We start from the raw sequence: 22,987 nt of genomic DNA on the forward strand, positions 1-22,987 counted from the left end.
CAGAATATGGCTATGTATAGTAGTATATTGGTGGTGCTGAATAGGTATTCTGTATTAGTAGTTTTGAGACTGAAGCTTGGGACCGTTCTAAAAGATCAGCTGTGTATGTATTCTACGCTAAGTATGTAATTCTGCAGCAGAGCAACCCAGATTTTGTTCCAGGAAAAACTGAATTCCAAAACCTGTATAAATTACGCAGATTCATACGGTTTGCATTTTTATGTTATTTTACATAGGTTATTCTGTTTCTGCTAGTTATGTGGAGGTGCAATCTGCTGGAGCCCCACTCCTCTGACTACTGGAATTCTTATTTAGAAGCCATTATTCTTGCTTCTGAGCTTTCACAGAGTGGCCACCTCCCAATTGCCCAAAAGAGGACATTCTTTACCAAAAAAGTTGTATGCACGGATTTGCATGTGCTAAGTTATATGAATAGATGCACATTTAGAAATAATTACTATAATTTAAATAGAAACAACCCATCTCACCGTAGTGGGGAAGCCTGTGACCAGTTCCCTGCTCAGTCTGCTGTTGATAGGCAACTTGAAAGTCCCTGCTCTCCCTTCTTGATGTTCGTTTATCTTTAATCCAAACTTGGACTGGACAGCCATTCAAGTAGAGGATGGTAAAGTGGGACACATGGCCACCCTATCTCAATCATGTCTTTGCAGTCATAAAGAAAGCTGACCGTCTTAGGAAGCTGATTTCTGCAGCCAGTGCCAGAGGCTTTTCAGTGCCTGCACAGAATCACAGTATACGCACACCTTGCCTGTAAAAATAATTCTTTCTCATTATGACAAATATGTTCTACTACTCGTGATTGTTATTTTAAGGTTATTCATTTTTCATTTTGAGCAAGATTACTATAAATCAGGTACAAGAATAAATGATGGCAATACATAAGTATTTCAAGTGCATCCACTAAACGTTGAATACTATCTGTAATTCCTGACTCTATGGCACTTTTTGCATGTCAGAACAATTTCTGGGTTGTTTAAGCCAGGAATTGTCGAGGCTGAGCAGCAACGAGAAAGTGTGCACTTGTTGCTCCTGTGCACGTTGCCTCCTGCGCACTCATTGCTTCTGCATTCAGTCATGTTTATGGGTTAAACAACCCAGAGTTAACCCAACAATTGCCCATGGTTTGTAGTTTCGTAAAACAGAAGTTGCGAGCAGGTGGGAAGCTGCACTCTTGTTCCTGCACAGCCACGCCAATTCCTGGGTTATTTAACCCAGGAACTGGGTATTACGTGCGAACCAGGTCTGTGTGTGAGTAAGAGAGAGAGAAAAGCAACACCCCAAACATATTTTTCTTTGTGGGATACAATTGCTTCTTTCAGATGGAATAGAATGGAGAGCAGGATGTCTTTATTTAAACAGTGTTGGAAAATATTTTCCTCCCACGGTATAGACTGAAAAGGCTCCTTCCTGGAAGAAATTAAGATACAGAGATCCTGAGAAGTTGACTAGTCATACTCTGAAGTATGAAGAGAATGTAACGAGAGGAAGTGGTGGTTGGTGAGTCAGCATGAGTAATCTGGTTACAGTGAGCATGAAGGCTGAGTTGTGTTTTTTCTCCCCTCTTAATCATTTCATGAATTATTTTTTAATGAAGGGAAATAAGTTATATTATGCCTTTGGTGCTAGCAGTTCTTCTAAACCCATCTTTAATAACACACTAACCATCTCTAGATCACAGTTTTTATCCCGATGGACACCTTCTTTCAAAGAGTATGGAAGGAAGAAAAGAAAGGAAAAGAAGTCCAATGGTAAGCATGTCCATTTTCTTTCTTTTTATTTTTGCAGATTGTGCTACTTAAGCATATACTGGAATTTTAGTTGTTTTCCCCAGTAAGCAGAGGCATGGTCCAGAATTCATTGCATTCTCACAGGGGCAGAATGTGGTTCTGTTGTGTATCAGGTTTTTAAAATTCTAGTTCTTAATGTTTCACCTTTTAAAAATTGTTATGTTTTAACTTTAGGATCATACTTAGTTGAGAACAGGCTTGCAAACAAACTGTCTGTGTTGCAGACAGACTGAACACTGAGCAGTCAAGTGGTGCAGAGAACTGCTTGTCCCCTCTCCTGGGAAACTGATTTCAGAATTCAGTGCTGGTTCTTGGACAAACTTGGTACAAGACAGAGCTATAGTTGTTGGATGTCCCTGATTTTAGAAGGTGTCCCTTATAACAAAAAAATCAATTTACATAGTTCTCTTTGTAACACTTGTACCACAAATCCAGAGTGTCCCCCTTTAAATACACACAGTGTTGAGATGGCAATCCTGGCTGAATCATTTCCTCTATTTCATGATATACAAGAAGATGATTTGAGTAACTTGTTGCTATGCCGTTGGATTGACTGTGCTGACAATGCTATGAAACTTAACATATGGACAATTCAGCATGTAAGGCTGATAATTCAAATCGGTGGGAATCTTGCAGGTGAATCCAGTGACTTTGCACTCCTGAAACAGCCACAGGTTTGTTTCACATTCAGTGCATGCCAACAGGCTACCAACTAGGGTTGGGCATTTGAGGAGTAATAATAATAATAATAATAATAATAATTATTATTATTATTATTATTATTTTTAAAGGGTTAATTGACCAGTCAAATAATGGTCAAGTATTTTTAAAGCATCAGCTTAATCAGACAAACAACATAACAACACCAGACTTTAATCACAACATTATGCTAATTATGAAAACATTAATTGCTTCACAATAACAGTTAACTAAATTAGGGTGCAATTATATGCATGTTTACACAGAAAAAAGCCCTACAGCTTCCAGCAGTGCTGGCTGGGGAATGCTAGGAGTTGTATGACTTTTTTCTGTCTAAACATGCATAGGATTGTGCCTTTAACTGTTTAAAAGTTTTTAAATTTCTACACCTGAGCCCAGTCCCACATAGGAGCTTTATGGAGTCACCTGCCAGATCCCATGAATTGGGATACTGCCTGGTTCCTGTAGCAAGGATTGAATCTTGGGTGGTCCTAAGCATTGAGCTTTGCTCCTGATGCTTGCTTGCATTCATGTTTGGTGATGCCTGCAGTCCTAATAGGTGGCCAATGTAAGAAATGTTCCTATGTTTCTAGGTTAGCTTCTAGGTTGCATGTACTGCTACATGCAAATAGCCCTCACTGCTACCCTTGCTAACAAATGACATGATATTTTTAAGGTAAGTCCATCCACACAGTAGCATTCTTGCCTTCATGGAATATTTGACAGCAGTTCAATCATAGGTGGTCAGTTGGTAATTCAACCCAGCTGTCCTCCCATCCCACACCTGTACATTGTCCATGCATCAGGCACTGTGAGTTTTGAAGCTTGTCTACAGTAGAGATAGATAGATACCCACCTACCCCTGTCTGATTTGTAATGAATCATCCAAGAATTGGCATTTCGCCTGTTTTCCAAACTGAAAGATAGACACCTTCTTCCCCTATTACCAGCAAACAGACCTATCAGTTACAGACTTTGGTACTGGCTCCACTATGGAGGTTTATTGGTTGGTTTCCCTCCCTACGTAGTAGGATGTGTTATAATCTGCCAATCCAGCCCCACTAAAAGTCCTGTTCAACAACATACTGACATCTGGTCAGGTGACTCCCAAAGCGCTGCTGATTGGTCCCTGCCCTGATAAAACTGAAGTCTCCTCCCCCCCCCCCGACACACACACTTCCTTGTTCTGAGAAGAATTTATCAGGATGCTTCACACAGAGGACCATTTCCTCCATGAATATCACTTAATTGTAGGAAAACCTCTTCTCTACTGCAAATAGTTGCTATGTATATCGTTTTCCTACATGGAAGTGAAAGCCCTGTAGGAAAATTGTCCTGTATACAGTGAGTCTCTGGCTAGTTGCTGGTACTAGAAGTCTATCTAGACTTCTAGATAGACCTTGTATTCACACTCTTGTCTATATCTTTACCCAGAATAAAGTTCTTTGCTCACAAAGGACCTGACATTTTGTCTAACCATGCTGTATCAGGAAGCAGATCAGCTTGCACTATATTATCCCTAAGTTATAATATGTAATTTCTTTTTAATTCCTCCTGGGAGCTTTGATAGTCAACATGTAGGAGACACAAGAGTGGACGGCTATGTTATGATGCAAGCATGGGGTTTCCAGTCCTGTATTTTATGAAATGCTTAACATATGGCTGTGGAGGGACATTTGCAGGGGCCAGATGGTGGGAGGGGGAGAGCTTTCCCCCACCCATCAAATCTTTCTTGCCAGCCCATTCTCCCTGCCCCTAGCTGGGCTGTGGGACCAGAAGCAAAAACAGCTAATTGCCTTCAGGGGGGCATTTGTAGAGTAGAATTGGCGCATGTGAGAAAATGTCACATTTTGGACAGAAAATGTCACAAATGGCACCACCCACCCACCAATTCTTATCTACAGATGTGTCCCCCCCACACACACACATTTGTGTTATCTTGGTAAGCTCCAGTTTGGGAACATTGTTGTTTGCTGAGGAAACATGCCCTTAGACTTCCTCTCTGTGCACAGCAGCGTTGTGAAAGTACCAGCCATTTCAAATGGGACATGAATGGAACGATCCACAGGACAGCAGTGTTAGCAAGGGACTATATCCACCTTTGCAAAGTTTAGGGGCCAGCTAGACAGGACATTTGTCATGTAGTTTGCCTCTGTGCAGTTGACTTTTTACAGCATAAATAGCCGGTGCAGTGGTGGTGATGGCAGAACAGGCCTGGTTAGGATTTATGTACTGTGGTCCCAGTCAAAATCGTACCTCCCCACATAACTGCTGCTCACAATGAGAGGAAGTTCCCATTGGTTCCAATCAGAAGAATGAATCCCACTTAAATCCAAAGAGCCATGAAAGTTTCAGAGCTGTAAACTAAAAGTTAGGTCCTGTGTGGAACATCTCTGGAAATGAAACCTAAGGATACATTAAAAATGTATTCTTACAGTCCGTGATGATTGGCGCATATGCTCTGGTAAAGAAGTTTATGTATGAGCCCTCTCCCCATCCTATCCTATCCTATCCTGTCCTGTCCTGTCCTGTCCTGTCCTTTTCTTTCTTTTTCTTTTTGCAGATTGTGTTGCTTAAGCATATACTGGACTTTTAAGTTTTAGCTGCTCTTCCTAGTAAGCAGAGGAATGATCCAAAATTCATTGCAGTTTCACAAGGGTAGGATGGAGTTCTGTTATGTATCAGGTTTTTACAGTCTAACTCTTAATGTTTCATTTTTAAAACTGTTCTGTTTTAGCTTTAGGATCATACCTAGTTGAGAACAGGCTTGCAGACAAACTGTGTGCTGCAGACAGATTGAACACTGAGCAGTGAAACGTACAACCAACTGCTTGTATAACAGCTTTTGCAAGCAGAATCAAAGTATTGGATTTGACACTTAGGCAAGGATAAAAACAGAGTTTCTGCATTTGGTTGCAGCTTTGTCCTAGTGGAATGACACCACTGGATACAAACCTTTGTCTGTAGCAGTCCACAGCTACCAGATAAGAGGAAAGAACTGCTTTGCTTGAAGAGGCTTCAGTCCTTAGTTTTTTGGTGTAAGCCTAGTAGTAAATGAATGACCAAGAAATGTTTGACTACAGAAATATACCCTCATCCCAGAGAGAGAGAGAGAGAGAGAGTATAAAAACTACAATGTCATTGTAGGTGAAAGCAGAATTTGAAAGGTGCTGGTTAGCAAACTATCACTCGTCAATTTGGTGCTTTTTTCTATTGGAATTTCTGTGCGTGTGCGTGTTTCAAGTGGTTATAGATTACAGTAAATGAAACTGGGTCTACAGTGTTCACATTTACAAGAGGAGACTTTTTTGGGGTCATGTGTATATTGCTGAACTCCTGACAACCTAATGGGGGAAGAGTGCTATGCTGTCGCCTACATATAATCACTCTAGCGTGTCGGTTTCTGGGTTAAAATGAGTAAGCAGCATGTGTTTTAAAATTACCTTGTTGCTGATGAGAAGAGGTTAAACCAGTGTTCATCAAACAGAAAATGTGCCCTTTGGTTGTCCTGGCTGGTAATTTTTTTTTTTTTAATGTAATGTAAATGTAAACTAGATGCTATGGCAGCATGACTTGTATGCCAGAATGTAGGTTGTGTCAAATTCCTGTAGGGCTGCTTCACACAGAGCTTATATCCTGCGATTGAGATTGCTCCTTCACAAATGTTTGCAGGCTCTTTACATGACGCTGTGACCCTGCTCGGTGTCTCCTGCATTAAATGCCCTTTGTTCCATTTTTAAATAGATTGCAGATAATGAATGAGCTGTCAAATTACCCCATTGTGTTCCGCTTCAGTTTCCTCTGTGAAAAGAGGAAAGGCGGCAAGAAGAGGAGCAAGATCAATGAAAGATAATGGAAGATTCAGATACGGGGAGAAGGAGGGGGGGAAGGAAGCACATGAAAAAGGGAGTCGCTGTGATCCTGCATTTAAAACGGACGCAGAAAGCCCTGCTTTAAATGCAGGATTTTAGACTGGTGTAGAGATGCCTGTACAGAAAGAAGGGCTCTTTAAAACAGGATGGATTGATTTAAATTTTAAATCAATTGTTTTATACTATGATTTAAATCAGTAAGCAAAGCCAATTTAAACAGTTGATCTGAATCAAGTTTCCTTTTGATACTTCTTAATGTATTTCCTAAATAATGTGCACATCTGACCACTAAACCAGGAGGGAATATATGTTGTATTTTCTTTTATTTGGTTGTGTCCAGTGGTGCCTTTCTGCCAGCAGAACAGACATTGCCAGCAAATCAATTTCCCCTCTCCCCTGCAGCCTCCAGAGCAGATTTGGGGGACATGTGGAGGGCTGCAGGAGGAGGAAGGGAAACTCCCATTGTGGTAGAGGTAGTCAAGTTATGGTGGAGTTAGCCCTTAGACAACAGGCGTTTTACTAATTTAGAATATGTTCTGACAAGTGAATGAAGTGATAATAAGGCCTTCAAGTTTTACTATAGTTTATGACAGATTATCATATAGGCAGTCAGCGAATGAGGAAAATAATTAAGCAAAGGCTAGATACTTCTTTCATTTTCTTTGATAGAATTCCTACTACATACTAGAAGTTTAAATGGTAAAATTTCTTTGCTAGATGGTTTGCATTTCTAATTAGAATCACAGAATAGTAGGGCTGGAAGGGGCCTATAAGACCATCGAGTCCAACCCCCTGCTCAATGCAGAAATCTAAGTCAAAGCATCCCTGACAGATGTCTGTCCAGCTTCATCTGGTTGAAGTTCTTTTTTTAAAACTTGGTGTGCCTTACTAGTTAAGCCTATGCAGTTAGAAGGAAGCAGCACTGAGTTCAATGGAGTTCATGAACTATGCACAGGATTGCAGTCATGCGGATCCTAATAATTGGATTTTATGCAAAACTTCAAAATTTACCACCACACCACTGCTTTTAGGATGAGAGATGTCTGCGTTCTTTGAGCCCACCTAGAGGAATTATTGGCTGCAGATGCTGCAGATGTTTCCTACTCTGGTTTTGAGTTCTCTGGAACTGTTTGGCAGCATATCTGCAGGATAGGACTTACTGTCCTTAGAGGTCTCCTCTGGGACAATTGTCTTGTTCCAGCAGCAGCCAGTAAAGAGCTGCTGGGGCATGATGAAGCACAACATCACATATTTTGTCACATATCAAACTTCCCTAATCTGGTGCCCTCCAGATGTGTTGACTGCAGTTCCCATCATCCCAGCCAACATGGCCAATGTTCAGGGATGATGGGAGGTATACTCAACATGGGGGGCACCAGGTTAGGGTAGGCTGCAGTGCATGCTATTGGTTAACACAATACAACTTATAGTGAAACTATGGAATTCACTTCCACAGGATGTAGTGATGGCCACCGATTTGGATGACTTTAAAAGGGGATTGGACAAATTCATAGAGGATAAGGCTATTAATGGCTACTAGTCCTGATAGCTCTATGCTACCTCCAGATCAGAGGCACTATGCCCATGTACACCAGTGGCTGGGGAACATGCTTGTGGGATTCCCATAGGCAGCTGGTTGGCCACTGTGTGAACAGAATGCTGGACTAGATGGACCCTCGGTCTGATCCAACAGGACTCTTCTTACATTCTTATGGTGGAGAGGGAAGGAGATGCAGGCTGGTATATTCTGTGGCAGCCAACCATTGTCCGTAATGTGAAGTTCTGTCCTAAGGGAAATAGATTAGCAGTTCTAGTAGAAGCAGCAAATTAGAAGGTTTATTATTGCTATGCAAAGCAGAACAGTGTGCTGTTTTTTTGTGCAAAACAGCCATTGCACCTGTCTTGGTATACATCCCCTAGTTTGGACTGAGCTAACCACATGTTATGAGTGGCACAAATACTTGTAAGCGCAGCGTCCCCCGCGTCTGATTTGTTCAAGGCATATTTATTTATTTATTTATTTATTTTTATTACATTTATATCCCATCTTTTTACCTCCTTAAGGAACCCAAGGTGGCTTACACAATCCTCCTCCTCCATTTTATCCTCACAATAACCCTGTGAGGTGGGTTGGGCTGAGAGTCTGTGACTGGCCCAAAGTCACCCAGTGAGCTTCCATGTCTGAGTGGGGACTAGAACCTGGATCTCCTGACTCCTAGTCCAACTCTCTCGCCACTACACCACACATATGCTCTCCTTCATAACTCAGGGTAAAGAAGAAAACCAAATTGGCAACGTGACTGGAAATACTACACCAGATTGCTTAATCAGTCCTAACACAAAGGCAGTAAGAGGTGTAAGCAGTGTTTTGTCTCACTTGTCACTGAACCTCAATACTTATTGATGAAGCTGGCTCCATCCTGGCATCGTATAAAGCAGTTTTACACATCAGAGAGCTGTGTGGAAGTTGGAGCATGGCATGGGTAGCAATTGTGCTCTGCTGTGGTCGCCCTGCGAGGGACAATGGTGGCACACTGTGGCTGCTGCCTGTTAGCTGTGCGCTCCTTTTAGCCCCAGGTAAATCTATATAAAATAAGGAGGACTTCAGCAGAAGCAAACCATGTTGCATGCTGGCATTGGGCCTGGGCGAGCATCACGCATCTCTTCTGTGGTGAGATATGTGAACTGCTCATACCAACTTCACAGGGGAGATATGTGAGCCCCCAGTTTCGACACTGCAGAGAAGTGTGAAAGCAGGCAATGCACGCCACTTATACTTCCTGTTCCTTTGGTGAGATGTAACATCAAAAGCTACTCATCATCCAGGACACAGAAAAACAGGGGCTCTGTTTCCACCAGCGATTTACTCCAACCTGGCTGCGCAGTGAAGTCTCTGTGTTTCCAGGACATTGTGGCCATTCAGCACCAGCCCCACATTTTATTGCAGAAAAACCACTTCTTCTGAGACTGGTTATAGTCCAACTTTTCCATCGGCTCCGTTACTGACCTGTTTCCACAACTGCACTGGGTTCGGTATCATAGTCCTGCCCATGGGACGTGTAGCCCAGCCCTTTTGGGTGTGTTGCTCATGACTTCAGTGATCCAACCCTTTCCCTCCCTGTTTTCTGGAAGTTTCAGCGCCGTTTTGGAGTGCCGAGGGACCAACTTTTAAAACATCATTGAAAATAAGCACTAGAACACTAGAAAATAAGCCTGCTGTCGCAGGAAAGCAAATAGTCCCACTACAGCCTGAAAATCAGGTTTATCTCAGGTTGCTTCCCCAGAACTACATGTGGGGAGGATCCACAGCTAATATTCCTTTGTGTCGTTTGGACCAGGGAAAGGATGCCACAAGCATCATAGTCTAGTTTTCGTATTACACGCTAAGTCGCTATCTCATTATCACACTATTGCCCAGGTCTTCCATCAGTATGCACATCCTCTATGTCAGTATCTTCTTATGACTCTACCACTCAATCGCGAAATAGCACTAACATGTATTTGTGCTATTGTGCGATAGCGCTACCACACAATAGCGCATTTTCTGGAACAAGCCTTCTTGACCTTAACAGGAGTCAGCAAGCACCCCTGGACTAATGCGCTATCACGCAATAGCACAAATGCGTGTTAGTACTATTTTGTGATTGAGTGATAGAGTCATAGCAACATACTGACATTGAGGGTATGCGTTTTGATGGCAGACTTGTGCAATGGTGTGATAGTGACTTAGTGTGTGCCTGCTAATGCGGTAGCCTGCTATTTAGAGGGAAAGGAAAAAAATGGGCGGAATGAGGCATACATCCAGGAAGTCTACTCAGAAGTAACTCCCGTTGTGGTCAATGAGGTTTGTTCCTGACATTGCCATTAAGGGGAGTAGAGCCTGGAGGGGGGAGCTTCTCTGATTGGTTGAGCAGCCCCTGCCAGTCTGATGATGTTCACTTCCAATCCCTCCACCCCACCTCGACGTATGTTTCTGTCCGTGACTTATAATGGTGCAGAGAAGTTGTAACTGGAGCGGCACACTACAGGAACAATGGGAAGGGTCGCAGTGCCTGTTAACGTGCAGCTGCGCCTCTGCTTTTTCACTCCTCTTCGTTGAAGCACAATTACGCTTTAAAACTCACTTTAAAGGGAGGAAAAAAGGGCTCGGAAGGGAGGAGACTGGCCAGACTGGGAAACTGGAGCAGAGCAGAAGGGGGAGAAGGAGGAGGGACTCAGCAAGAGGAGGAGGCAGGAAAACGGATGAGGTAATCAGACTCAACCCAGACTCCACCCAGTCATCAAGAAAATAATTCGATTAGAGCTCAGTGGAAACAACACAGAGCCCAGGCTACAGCAGTGATAAGCTGGGACTTTAAGCACTGTGGAAACTGGAAAAGGAGCAGATGTGATTGGGGAAACACTGTAACAAAGCTGAAAGCTAGGTGAAGCTGATAGCGTGGAAACACACCCAGGTTCTCACATTGAAAGCTGATTTGAAATAAAAATTTCAAATTTTTTGAAACGTCACTATCTGGTGACGTTGGACTTCTCGGTTCCACAACCCCTCTACAGGGGTGGAGGACCCATTAAAATGGTCCGCCCCAGGCGTCTTATGGATCCAAATGGATTCCTGAACGCGCTTGGGGATTCTCTGGGGCATGCCAACGGCCACTCGGTCGAGACCCTGGTGGGTGGCTGGAATGCCGCAATCACTGGGGCATTAGATCAGGTGGCTCCGAAATGCCCTCTCCCCCTAAACAGGGCTTGGACTGCACCATGGTTCAATCCGCGGTTACGAGCTCTGAAACAGGAGGTGAGACAGCTAGAGCACCGGCAGCGGAAGTCTCGCTCCAAAGACGATCAGACACGGGCTAGAGCTGTATCTTCAGCCTATCACATGGTGGTGAAGACAGCAAAAAAGGAATATTATGCTCCGTCTATCGCGTCTGCAGAGTGCTGTCCCAGGAGGCTGTTCCAAGTGGTCCGGAGCCTGGTTGGTCCTGTGGCTCCGGAACCACTGGAGCATTCTAAGGCCTCCTGTGAGGCCTTGGCAAGGCACTTTGCAGATAAAATTGATCAGATTAGGTGTGTTACTCTGCACGCTGTGGATACAGTTAGTGAGCAAGAGGCGGCCTGTGGCAAACCGGTTTTGTGGGATCGGTTCCAGCTTCTTCCTCCTGATGAAGTGGACAAGGTGCTTTCATCGGTACGGCCGACCACCTGCTTACTTGATCCTTGCGCATCTTGGCTCATTATGAGCTGCAGAGAGAGACTGGGTGAGGGGATCAAGGCGGTGGTGAACACCTCCCTTGAGGAGGGAGTGATGCCATCAGCCCTCAAGAAGGCAGTGATAAGACCGCTCTTAAAGAAGCCCTCCTTGGATCCTCAAGTTTTGAACAACTTTCACCCAGTCTCAAATCTGCCATTTTTGGGCAAGGTGATTGAGCGGGTGGTGGCGGTGCAGTTGAAGGCACACTTGGAAGAAACTGATTATCTAGACCCATTTCAGTCGGGCTTCAGGCCTGGGCATGGGACAGAAGCGGCCTTGGTCGCCTTGGTAGATGATATGAGGAGGGCTCTGGATAGGGGTGAATGCTCCTTCCTTGTTCTCCTCGACCTCTCAGCGGCTTTCGATACCGTTGACCACGGTATCCTCCTGGACCGCCTGGAGGGGTTGGGCATTGGGGACACCGTATTGCGGTGGTTCCGGTCCTTCCTCTCCGGCAGGTACCAGAGGGTAGCACTGGGAGAGGAGGTTTTGGACCCGTGGCCACTTACTTGTGGGGTGCCACAGGGTTCCATCCTCTCCCCGATGCTATTTAACATCTCTGTGAAGCCGCTGGGGGCTATCATCAGGAGGTTTGGGGTGCAGTGTCATCAATATGCGGATGACACGCAGCTCTACCTCTCGTTTAAATCTTCACCAAGGTTGGCCGTAGAATCCCTGTCCAAATGTCTGGAGACGGTGAGTGGCTGGATGGGGAGGAATAGGCTGAAGCTGAACCCTGACAAGACCGAGGTACTTTTGGTGGGAGACAAGAGGAGGCTGGGGGATGTTGACCTGGTGTTGAATGGGGTACGGCTACCCTTGAAAGACCAGGCCTGCAGCCTGGGGGTCATTTTGGACTCCCAGCTGCCCATGGAGGCTCAGGTGTCAGCTGTGAGCTGGACACCGCTGTATCAACTCCATCTGATACGGCGGCTGCGCCCCTTCCTTCCCGACCATCTGCTCCCATCGGTAGTACATGCCCTGGTCTCCTCTCGTTTAGACTACTGTAATGCGCTCTACGTGGGGTTACCCTTGAAGACGGTTCGGAAACTGCAGCTGGTACAGAACGCGGCGGCTCGCCTGATTAAAGGCAGCCACCGGCGAGATCACATCACTCCAGTGCTGAAGGAGTTGCACTGGTTACCAGTTGTTTTCCGGGCCAAATTCAAGGTGTTGGTTTTGACCTTTAAAACCCTATATGGTTCCGGCCCAGCCTATCTTAAGGAGCGCCTCCAGCAGCACCAGACAGGCCTCTTAACAAGATCAGCCTCGGATGGCCTTCTCTCTGTCCCATCAGCCAGGACAGCTAGACTGGTGGGGATGAGGGAGAGGGCCTTTTCTGTGGTGGCCCCCACTCTGTGGAACTCCCTCCCTAGGGAACTCCATCATGCCCCCTCTTTAATGAGCTTCCGTCATGCATTAAAAATGTTGTTGTTCAGGCAGGCATTTGGGGTGGGTTAGGGTATTTTAGAAAATGTTTTTATTGTAGAATTTTATTGTTTTAAACTGTTTTTATTGTGTGTTGTACATCGCCCAGAGTGGCTGGGTGACCAGCCAGATGGACGATTAATAAATTTAATAATAAATAAATAAATAAAATCCTCAAAATCTGGAATGTATGGTGGCTTTGCATTGGCCTTATTAAAGAGGGCCGTGCCTTCAAAAATATTTCACATCCACTAATAATTTCTCTGTTTATCTGTCTGTTTTACTGATGGCTTCTATGGATACATCCCTATTTTGATCTTGTTCACGTGCTTTAAGAAAATATATATTATTCAGGATTCCACAGGGAGGATGTTCTTAGTTTTCACAATCTTTGATATTTATGCTGAGATCATGTGATACAGACTCTTTCCTGAGGGAGCCCTTTCCATTACTGTCAGATTGCCCAGGAGATATGAAAGCTGGATGACTTGCAGCTGTTAATAACTAAAAAGACTTTTAAAAAGAAATAATTGTTTTGATTTTCTATGACACTACATTTAATGTTTTCACCTGGACTTGAATATGTTCTGCTTGTCAAATTGTAACCACATCCAAGCTGTAGATGTGTAAAAGTTTGCAGCTAAATTTTCATTCTGGCATTCAGAGTTGCACAGTGGCAGGCAAAATGTTTTCACCATTGTTCTAACACAAAGGAATATAATTAAACATAGCATATTAACATTGTAGTCTGTGCTTTTATTTTCCTTTGTTCATCCTGGCTTATCACTTTGCCATATGGTTTCCTAAAGCCAACTTTAAACTCCTTCCGCATTTAAAAGGTGTAGTGGTATTCAACATGAATTTTGGAGTGTATTCTGAGCTTGGGCAAGTATTGATAACTCATTGTACAGCTTTCAGGATAGGTAATGGGATAAAATCTTATGGGACAGGATCCTACAAACATCCTAAGGGCCCCCCACACACACACACACACACCACCCAAGCATCTCTACTACTTTAACACTCTGAGAATTGCAATATTGTGTGAGGCATCTCTTTAAGGAATTACACAGAAGCTGCCTTATACCAAGTTAGACCATTGGAGCTACCCTGGAGCTACCAGGGTTTGAACCTGGGATGTTCTGCATGCAAAGCATGTGCTATGTTGTTGTTGTTGTTGTTCAGTCGTTCAGTCGTGTCCGACTCTTCGTGACCCCATGGACCATAGCACGCCAGGCCTTCCTGTCCTGCGCTCTCTCCCGGAGCGTGCTCAAGTTCATATTCATTGCATCCGTGATGCTATCTAGCCATCTCATCCTCTGCCGTCCCCTTCTCCTTTTGCCTTCAGTCTTTCCCAGCATCAGGGTCTTTTCCAGGGAGTTTTCTCTTCGCATTAGGTGGCCAAAATATTGGAGCTTCAGCTTCATTATCTGTCCTTCCAATGAACACTCAGGGTTGATTTCCTTTAGGATGGACTGATTTGACCTCCTTGCAGTCCAGGGGACTCGTAAGAGTCTTCTCCAGCACCACAGTTCGAAAGCATCAATTGTTCGGCGCTCAGCCTTCCTTATAGTCCAGCTCTCACAGCCATACATTACTACTGGGAAAACCATAGCTTTGATTAGACGGACCTTTGTCGGTAAGGTGATGTCTCTGCTTCTTACTATGCTGTCTAGGTTGGCCATAGCTTTCCTCCCAAGGAGCAAGCGTCTTTTAATTTCATGGCTACAGTCACCGTCTGCGGTGATCTTGGAGCCCAAGAAAGTAAAATCTGTCACTGCTTCCATTTCTTCCCCTTCTATATGCCAGGAAGTGATGGGGCCAGATGCCATGATCTTCGTTTTTTTAATGTTGAGTTTCAAACCAGCTTTTGCACTCTCCTCTTTCACCCTCAACAAGAGGCTCTTGAGATCCTCTTCGCTTTCTGCCATTAGGGTGGTATCGTCCGCATATCGGAGGTTGTTGATAATTCTCCCAGCAATCTTAATTCTGACCTGTGATTCATCCAACCCAGCATTTCTCATGATGTACTCTGCATATAAGTTAAATAAGCAGGGTGACAATATGCAGCCTTGTTGTACTCCTTTCCCAATTTTGAACCAATCGGTTGTTCCATGTCTGGTTCTTACTGTTGCTTCTTGACCCTCGTACAGGTTTCTCAGGAGACAGGTAAGGTGGTCTGGTACTCCCATCACTTTAAGAATTTGCCACAGTTTGTTGTGATCCACACAATCAAAGGCTTTAGCGTAGTCAATGAAGCAGAAATAGACGTTTTTCTGGAATTCTCTTGCTTTCTCCATGATGCAGCGAATGTTGGCGATTTGATCTCTAGTTCCTCTGCCTCTTCTAAACCCAGCTTGTACTTCCGGTAGTTCTCGGTTCGCATACTGCTGAAGCCTAGCTTGTAGGATTTTGAGCATCACCTTGCTGGCATGTGAAATGAGCGCAATTGTGCGGTAGTTTGAACACTCTTTGGCGTTGCCCTTCTTTGGAATTGGAATGTAAACTGACCTTTTCCAGTCTTGTGGCCACTGTTGAGTGTTCCAGATTTGTTGGCATATTGAATACCACTGAGCTATGGCCCTTCCCATAGATTGCACATAGTTGGGTAACCATGTGTCTGTATCTTCGCTAACTGCGGAGAAGAGACAATTTCAGCACATGCAGCTGAGACAGGCATGAAAAAATTGCACTAACTGAAATTCCCTTCTCTGCACATCTTGTCACCCTATGCACAAGCTTCCTGTTAGAAGCTCAGGCCTGAGAGCAAGTGAATACCCTGAGGCAGCCCCACTAGTCTTGCTGGAGCAGAAAGAGAGATAACCGGAATGCCTGAACGAATCGTCCAGACTGAGGGAAGTCTAAGGGCATCTCTACATCAGCCTAAAATCCTGCATTTAAAATGGGGCTTTCTGCTTCCATTTTAAATGCAGGATCACAACTGACTCCCTTTACACATGTTTCCTTTCTCCCCGTATCTGAGTTTTCTATTGTCTTTCATTGATCTTGCTCCTCTTCTTGCCGCTTTTCCTCTTTTCACGGAGGAAACTGAAGCAGACACAGGGTAATTGGATAGCTCATTATCTGCGATCTTTTAAAAAACAGAACAAAGGGCATTTAGTGCAGGAGACACCCAGCAGGGCCACAGCATCATGTAAAGAGCCCGCAAACTTCCGTGAAGGAGCAATCTCAATCGCAGGATAAAAGCTCAGTGTGAAGGAGCCCTAAGGGTCTGTCTTTATATCCAGAAGTGGTGTTAGATTGGCCTGCTAGTGTCACCTGACTTCCAGGCCAGGAGGAGGATGGGCTCTTCCATGACACTCCCAGCTGGAATTCCCTGTAGCTCCTTCCTCCACAGGTGGCACAGAGAGTCAGTACGTGCACTGGAGGGCTTCTGGTTCAAGGCCCACAGCACCTGCCTGGTTCCTCCCTTATCTCCTTCGTGAAAGACGTGCCTATGCAGTCACGCAGAAGTCTACTTGTCCTAATTTTAGTGTAGTGTAGGCTAGACCAGGGGTCCCCAACACAGCACCCTCAAGTGCCATGGCACCCACTGGGGCTTCCAAAGGCACCCACAAAATTCTCCACTTCCTATCCCCTTCAGAAAAGATTTTCTTAATAAAAACCTTGGAAAATGTTAGGACAATCTTCTTTCTCTGCGTTTCTAGCTTCTAGCATTGCTCTTTCTCTCCCTTCTACCTCTTTGCCTTGTTATTTCCCACTCCCTCCCAGCCTCAAGCTTCACTATTCCTCCCCTCCCACACACACTTCTTTAGCTCACTTTAGCCAGGCCCCCAGGGTAGCCATGATGTGACTAGCCACATCCTCCATGGGAGCCATTCTGTGATGGTGCCCACATAAGTTTCTCAAATTCCCAAATGTGCCCACAGGTCCAAAATGGTGAGGGACTCCTGGGCTAGGAGTTCTGGGAATTCAGGCTTGCACCTTCCTCTCCCTGCCACCCCATACTGTTTTCTGCGCTTTGGGTTTAGTACTAAATTTTCACTCTTGTCCTCCACAGACTAAACTCCTAGAGGACTCTTCTGAAGGCATACCCTCTGTCTGTATCATGCATGCAGTATTGGGGGATGTGTGACCTTCCAGATGTTGTTGGACTCCAGCTCCCATCAGGCCTAGCCAGCATAGCCAATGGTAAGGGAAGTTGGGAGTTGTAGTCCAACATTTATTTATTTATTTATTTATTTAAAATTCTATACCACCTTTCTGGAAAAATCAGTCGAGCCGGTTTACAAAAACATTCAATAAACAAAAATCATCAACAAATAAAAAATAGTCAAACGTTACAAACAACCTTAAAAACCATAACAACAATTTTAAAAGCCAGATTAAAAAAAATATGTCTTAACCCCATTCCTGAATGCACAGGGAGTGGGAGCCAGTTGTAACTCCAGCAGGAGTGCATTCCAGAGGCTGGGAGCAACACAGGAGAAAGCCCTTTCCTGGATGCCAGACAAATGGGACTCTGTAAGCAAGGGTATCTTCACATACTCTGTACGCAAGACCTCTAGCAGACGAGCAGGTTCAAACCAAGGTAGGCAGTCCCTCAGATAGCTGCTCCCTAAGTCATTTAGAGCTTTAAAGGTTAAAACCAACACCTTGAACTGAGCCTGGAAAACAGTTGGCAACCAGTGCAGATCTGGTTAGAGGTGTACGAACCCCACATACCTGGGTCCACTGGGGGGTCTGCAGGGTGGGGGGAGGCAATCTGGTCCTCCCCCAAGGAATCCTCCCCAGCAGGCTTCACTCCACGGCGAGTCCGGCCGCTGCTGGACTTCTGGCCGCGGCCGGTCTTCGTCCGCAAATGGCCTCCGGCGTAGCAGACGCCATTTGCGTCCCTGCTCTTTACCGTGATAGGCTACGTAAAGATTTACGTAGCCTATCACGTTAAAGAGCAGGGACGCAAATGGCGTCCGCTATGCCATTTGCGTCCCTGCTCTTTACCGTGATAGGCTACGTCAACAGTCCAGCAATACAGCCATGGCGGCCGTATCGCTGGGTCTTCGGAGCTGGCGGCAGCGAGGATCTGCCAGCGAGGACTTCGCCCTGGAAGATATGGTAGGAGATCCGATCCACAGACTTCGGGGGGCCGGATTCAATAGAATCTGGCCTCATTGGGGTCCGTGGAAGATTTCTCCAACATCCCTAGATCTGGTTGCCAATTGCACTGCCTCTGCCAAGGTTACATCCAGCTGACCTGCCCCAATACTGGGGTTTAAGCCAAGGCGAATCCGAGTGACTTTATCCTCAAAAAATGAGGCACAGTGAGCCTCTGTCCTGTTCTGAGCACACATTCCCCATCCCTGAAATTGAGAGATGATATTTGGCAGTTGTCCCAGTTTCCAGGCCTAAGGCTGGAGACAGATGATACACTTAAGAGTTGAAAGTCACACATGTGCGCGCACACACTTTTTTCTCTAGACAAACAAGTTTTGTAGGTTTTTGAAACAATACAAAAACCTGCTGAACCTGTTTACCAGAGACGCTAGTGGGATAGGTATAAGCAGCATGAGCACTGATTGCTCCCACATATGGAATAGCTGTCTGTCAGGGATGCTGTGATTACACTGCAGATGCCGCACTGAGCAGGAAGTTGGACTAGATAACCTCCAAGGTCCCACCCACCTCTCTAATTCTATGATTCAACACTGGGAAAAAATAATTTGCAGTTTCTCCTTGGACTTTTCCCATGGATTTTTAGCCAGGCAATCTTAAATATACTAACATCATTTAACTTGGTGGGACTTTTCTAAAGTGCATTAAGGATCAGGATATTTTTTAAATGAGAAAATCTGATTGCGAATTAAGTATTCTCAGACTGTACAACCATGTAAATAGAAGGCATTTTACATAGTGCTTGCAAGATTTTTGTGATGGTCCAAGAATTCTTTTTTTTATTTATTTTACTTAAGTGGGGCTCTTGGGAGGTCTTCTATCCAAGTTTCTAACAAGCTCTACAGCTGATTAGCTTCACCATGGAGATGCCACATCAGATGTTCCTGGATCACTTACTGGGGCCAAGATCCACATTTGTGTGGTGAAATCCCCTCAAATTCTACCTTTTGAGACACGTACAGTGCTTTCTGCCAGGGACATATGGCCACTTTGCACATGATGGAATGGCTGGAATGAGAGCCTTTTTGGTGGTCGCCCCTCACGTTTGCGATGCCCTCCCCTGGGGCTAGGGATGTCAGAGAAATACACAATGGAACCAGATGAGTTCGGATTTTCATTAATCTGACCTGTGGATTCTGCCGCAGACTGGTTTTTCCTCTGTCAGGCGGATTCCATGGACTTGTGGACCATTTTTCTAACTTTCCTGAACTTTGCGCAAATTTCATTGTAGAAGAATATGCAAAATAAAAAAACAGCAAAAAATGCGCATTTCCCCCATAGGCTAAAGCATGAAAATGCTCATTTGGGGGGGGGGGATTTATGCATTTGCACAAATGCATAAAAAAAATCCAATTCAGTCAATGGATGGACAAAACGGAACAAAAGGCACCTGACAATCCAGGAAACACAGAACGGATTTTACACAATCCGTGCATCCCTACCTGGGGCCTCTGCTAATGACATTTAGGCCAGGTATCCCCACAAGCACCAGCAGCTTTTACAGAACTTTTCAAAACTTTGGAATGTTTTTTAGCAGCTCAGATAGAGATTGCTGTTGTTGTTCAACTTGATTGTTTCTGCTGCTGTTGTGTTTTAGTTTTTTAGGCTGCAAATCTATACCTAATTCCCTGAGATAAACCTCATTGAAATGAATGGGATTTACTTTTGAGTAGACATACATAGGGCTGCACCATTATAGTTGTATGTAATGTGTTTTATGTTATTAGATTTCATGGTGATTTTGGGACATTGAAGGTACAGGATATAAATGGAATGAGTGACCAAATCAATAAATAGTGCACAGTTGGGTGGGTTGTGGAGGTGCAGGCAGGGTGATGCTTGTGTAGATTAAGATTTTTAAAAATTTGAATCTTCAAACCTTCTTGTTCTTAAGACCTTCTTTCATATCTTTTTAAATTCTGCAGTGGGAATTAAAAACCTAAATGGCAACAGAATCAAATAGATTTTGCTACTGCAAGTAATCCAGGGAGTTTAGAATCCAACAGAAGAGGGGTGGGTGTTTTGTTTTGTTTTTCCGTTGTTGTTTTTTAAACTTACACCTTTGCTTAATGGTGAGCTATTTACCTTGGAAATAAATGCAGCCGTGGTCATAGGTCAAAATCATAATGGGTTAATGCTCTTCTCTGCTTTTGGGCTGCTTAAAAATAAATGTAGTTCTTTGTGAAATTTTGTACTTGACCTCACTTACTGCCAAGAATTAGGTTGCCCACTGACCAGAAAAAAATGGCCTGGCCTTCTCTTATGCTTTTAATAGAAGCTACATCTGCAGAAATCAGCAGGTGAAGCTTTTGACAGTGTGGAGATCAGCATTTTCACCTGTTTAATGTCAGCAAGCCATCAAGCCCTCCTAAAAGCACAGCTAGAGAAGCCAGTTAAAAAGCTGACTACTCTGTTTGGAAGTCACACATTCCTCCCTCCCCTTTGGTTTGCTCTGAGTGTTGTGCATTAGGAGGTGGTGGGGGAGGAGGTCTTACTGATTTTTGAAAGAAGCATTGAAGGTAATGTGGACATCTGGTTTCATTTGGCTCTTGATTGGATTCTGAGAATTGCTAGAACCACAATTCCTAATATGGTGTTCCAAAACTCTCCTGGCACCTCACTATTAATCCCTTTTTACATATGGGGAAATTGAGGCTGGGAATGCGAATTTTGCAATGCCACACAGTAAGTTCATGGCAGAGGCTGGACCTGAATCCTACCTTTCAAAATTCAAGTTCAACTTTCTGTCGGAGGGCTACTGTTAAATCTGCACCACCTTAATGGTTTTTTAAGTGAATAAGGTGGTATATAAATGTTTAAAATAAACAAATATTTTACAAATGGATAACTGACACTGAGAGTGATTTGGCCATCATATAGCAGAGGCTGTTCCTGAATCCCAGTCAAGCCCTTTTTGAAATTACAGCCTCTGTTTCCCAAGTTGTAACTACATGAGTTTGCTATGAAATTGGGGGGGGGGTAACTTTTCCTCCTGGTGGACCCTTCCTTAAGTGGGTTTCCCAGGAAAAGAATTTGTGATAAGCTGCCACCAGTCAGGATGAACTTCCTGACACACCCCAGCCTGTCCAGCTGCTTGGGGAGTTTTTGAGCCCTATTGCCAAGGACCCCTCCCTTCAGCCGAGACCTAGAAAAAAGAAAGGTGCTCTGAACTTCCCTTCTCAAAGCCCAGGAACAGAGAGCTTACCAAAACCCTTAAAAAAAAAACCTTCGAACACAAGCCATAGTGTTGTAACCATGTGGTTTTCACATGGGGAAATGTTCAGTGAGAAATCCCTTTTAAAACAACACAGCCAAATCTCTAAATAGAAAAAGGAGTTTAGGGGAAAAAAGAGAAAGGGGGAGGGCAGGGAATGCGACAATCACACACATACACAGAATTGCAAATAAAATCAAAAGGTCAATCTAACTTATATAGTGACATTACCTACTTCAGTAAGTCTTGGATCCTAGAGCATATGCCACATTTATTGCAGAGAGGATGCTCCGAGAGAGAGCGCGAGCGCATCTGGCTTCCAGTTAGATGGTATATAGGAAAGTTCTAGAATTATTGAGGGAATGCTTTTATGTAGTTCTCCACTCTGTAAAAGCTAGCCCCTTTGCAGAGGTTGATAGTTGGTCAGTCTAATCCCGCAATAGCCTCTGTTTCTGATGTCAGTAGTCTAGCCAGCAAATCAGAAAATTACCTAGTGGCTGGACCCACCTTTTTAATGATGGTAACTTACAACTCAAAAGCCCAAGATGGTTGGAACCAGTCAGCCTAGTCAGGAAGAGGGATTATGGGTTTGTTCCACATTTTGGAGGACAAAGAAGTGAGATAAGGCTAGGTAAAACTATTACAACCGGTTGCCTAGCAGGGTGCCAACTGACCAAATGCTCTAGGGAGTACTGTGGATCTATATCAGAAGTAGGGGTTTGTCACAGAGTTCCTCTCTGCATGTGCTCAAAAGAATGCTTTCTATTGACATGGCAAGATGGAAATAGCAGCATAATGGGAGAAGCTGAATTTTGTCAGGGTTTTCTTTGAAAGGAGTTCTTAGTACTTCTTTCACTGTAGTAGCCTCTGTTGCTTCCAAGACCTCTACGCATGCAATTTGTGACCCATAAGGGCAATGGCTAAATAGGAAGAGCCCTGCTGGATCAGACGCAAGGGAGATCTAGTCCAGTATCCTGTTTCCTACAGTGGCCAAACAGATGCCAACAGGCAGAGCTACCCCAGCAACATGTATGCAGAGGCAGCATATACTATATGCCATATAGTCCGCATTACCATTGATAGACTTACCCTTCATGAATGTGTCTAACCGTCCCTTAAACTTTAAGAGATTTTGGATGGGGGTGGGGGGCAGAACAGGTCCTGAGAATAGGTGGTGGGGCCAGGGAAGCCCAGGTGGAGACAGCCGATGGACCAGATGGGGAACTCTCGTGAACTGTCTCAGGCCCACAGACTGGAGGTTCCCCATACCTACTTTAACACCATCTAGCATAATGGCTGTCACCACAACCTATGGCAAGCAAAATCCATAAGTTAACTATGTGACAGTTCCTTCACCCATCTAAGGACAGCCAAAGAAGGCACTCATGCTGCCACTGACAAGTTGTGAAATAATATACACTTTTTTCCAGTTTTGAGATTAAGTGGAGATTCATCTCTGCGTTGGAAATAATAGCATGGGGCTGAAAGGAATGGGAGTCTCCTGTAAGTCAGAAGTTAGTAGCCTTAAGTATAAATCTCTGGAGAATCAGGAGATAAGATGGGCTGTCTGCAGCTGTAATTT

At 44.4% G+C, this 22,987-nt stretch overlaps 1 long non-coding RNA gene across 1 annotated transcript in view; it reads left to right on the forward strand.

Annotated features, from left to right (window-relative positions):
* LOC146360201 (uncharacterized) overlaps positions 1-22,987 on the forward strand; it is a 177,440-nt gene that overhangs the window by 104,943 nt on the left and 49,510 nt on the right. The window contains exon 3 of the long non-coding RNA XR_014786960.1: positions 1,693-1,769. This is a non-coding gene — a long non-coding RNA (uncharacterized LOC146360201). The remainder of the gene's footprint in view (positions 1-1,692; positions 1,770-22,987) is intronic.

The sequence above is a fragment of the Heloderma suspectum genome, chromosome 1, assembly GCF_057233095.1.
Source record: "Heloderma suspectum isolate Gila_16-S chromosome 1, 16-S_ref, whole genome shotgun sequence".
Taxonomy (NCBI): domain Eukaryota; kingdom Metazoa; phylum Chordata; class Lepidosauria; order Squamata; family Helodermatidae; genus Heloderma; species Heloderma suspectum.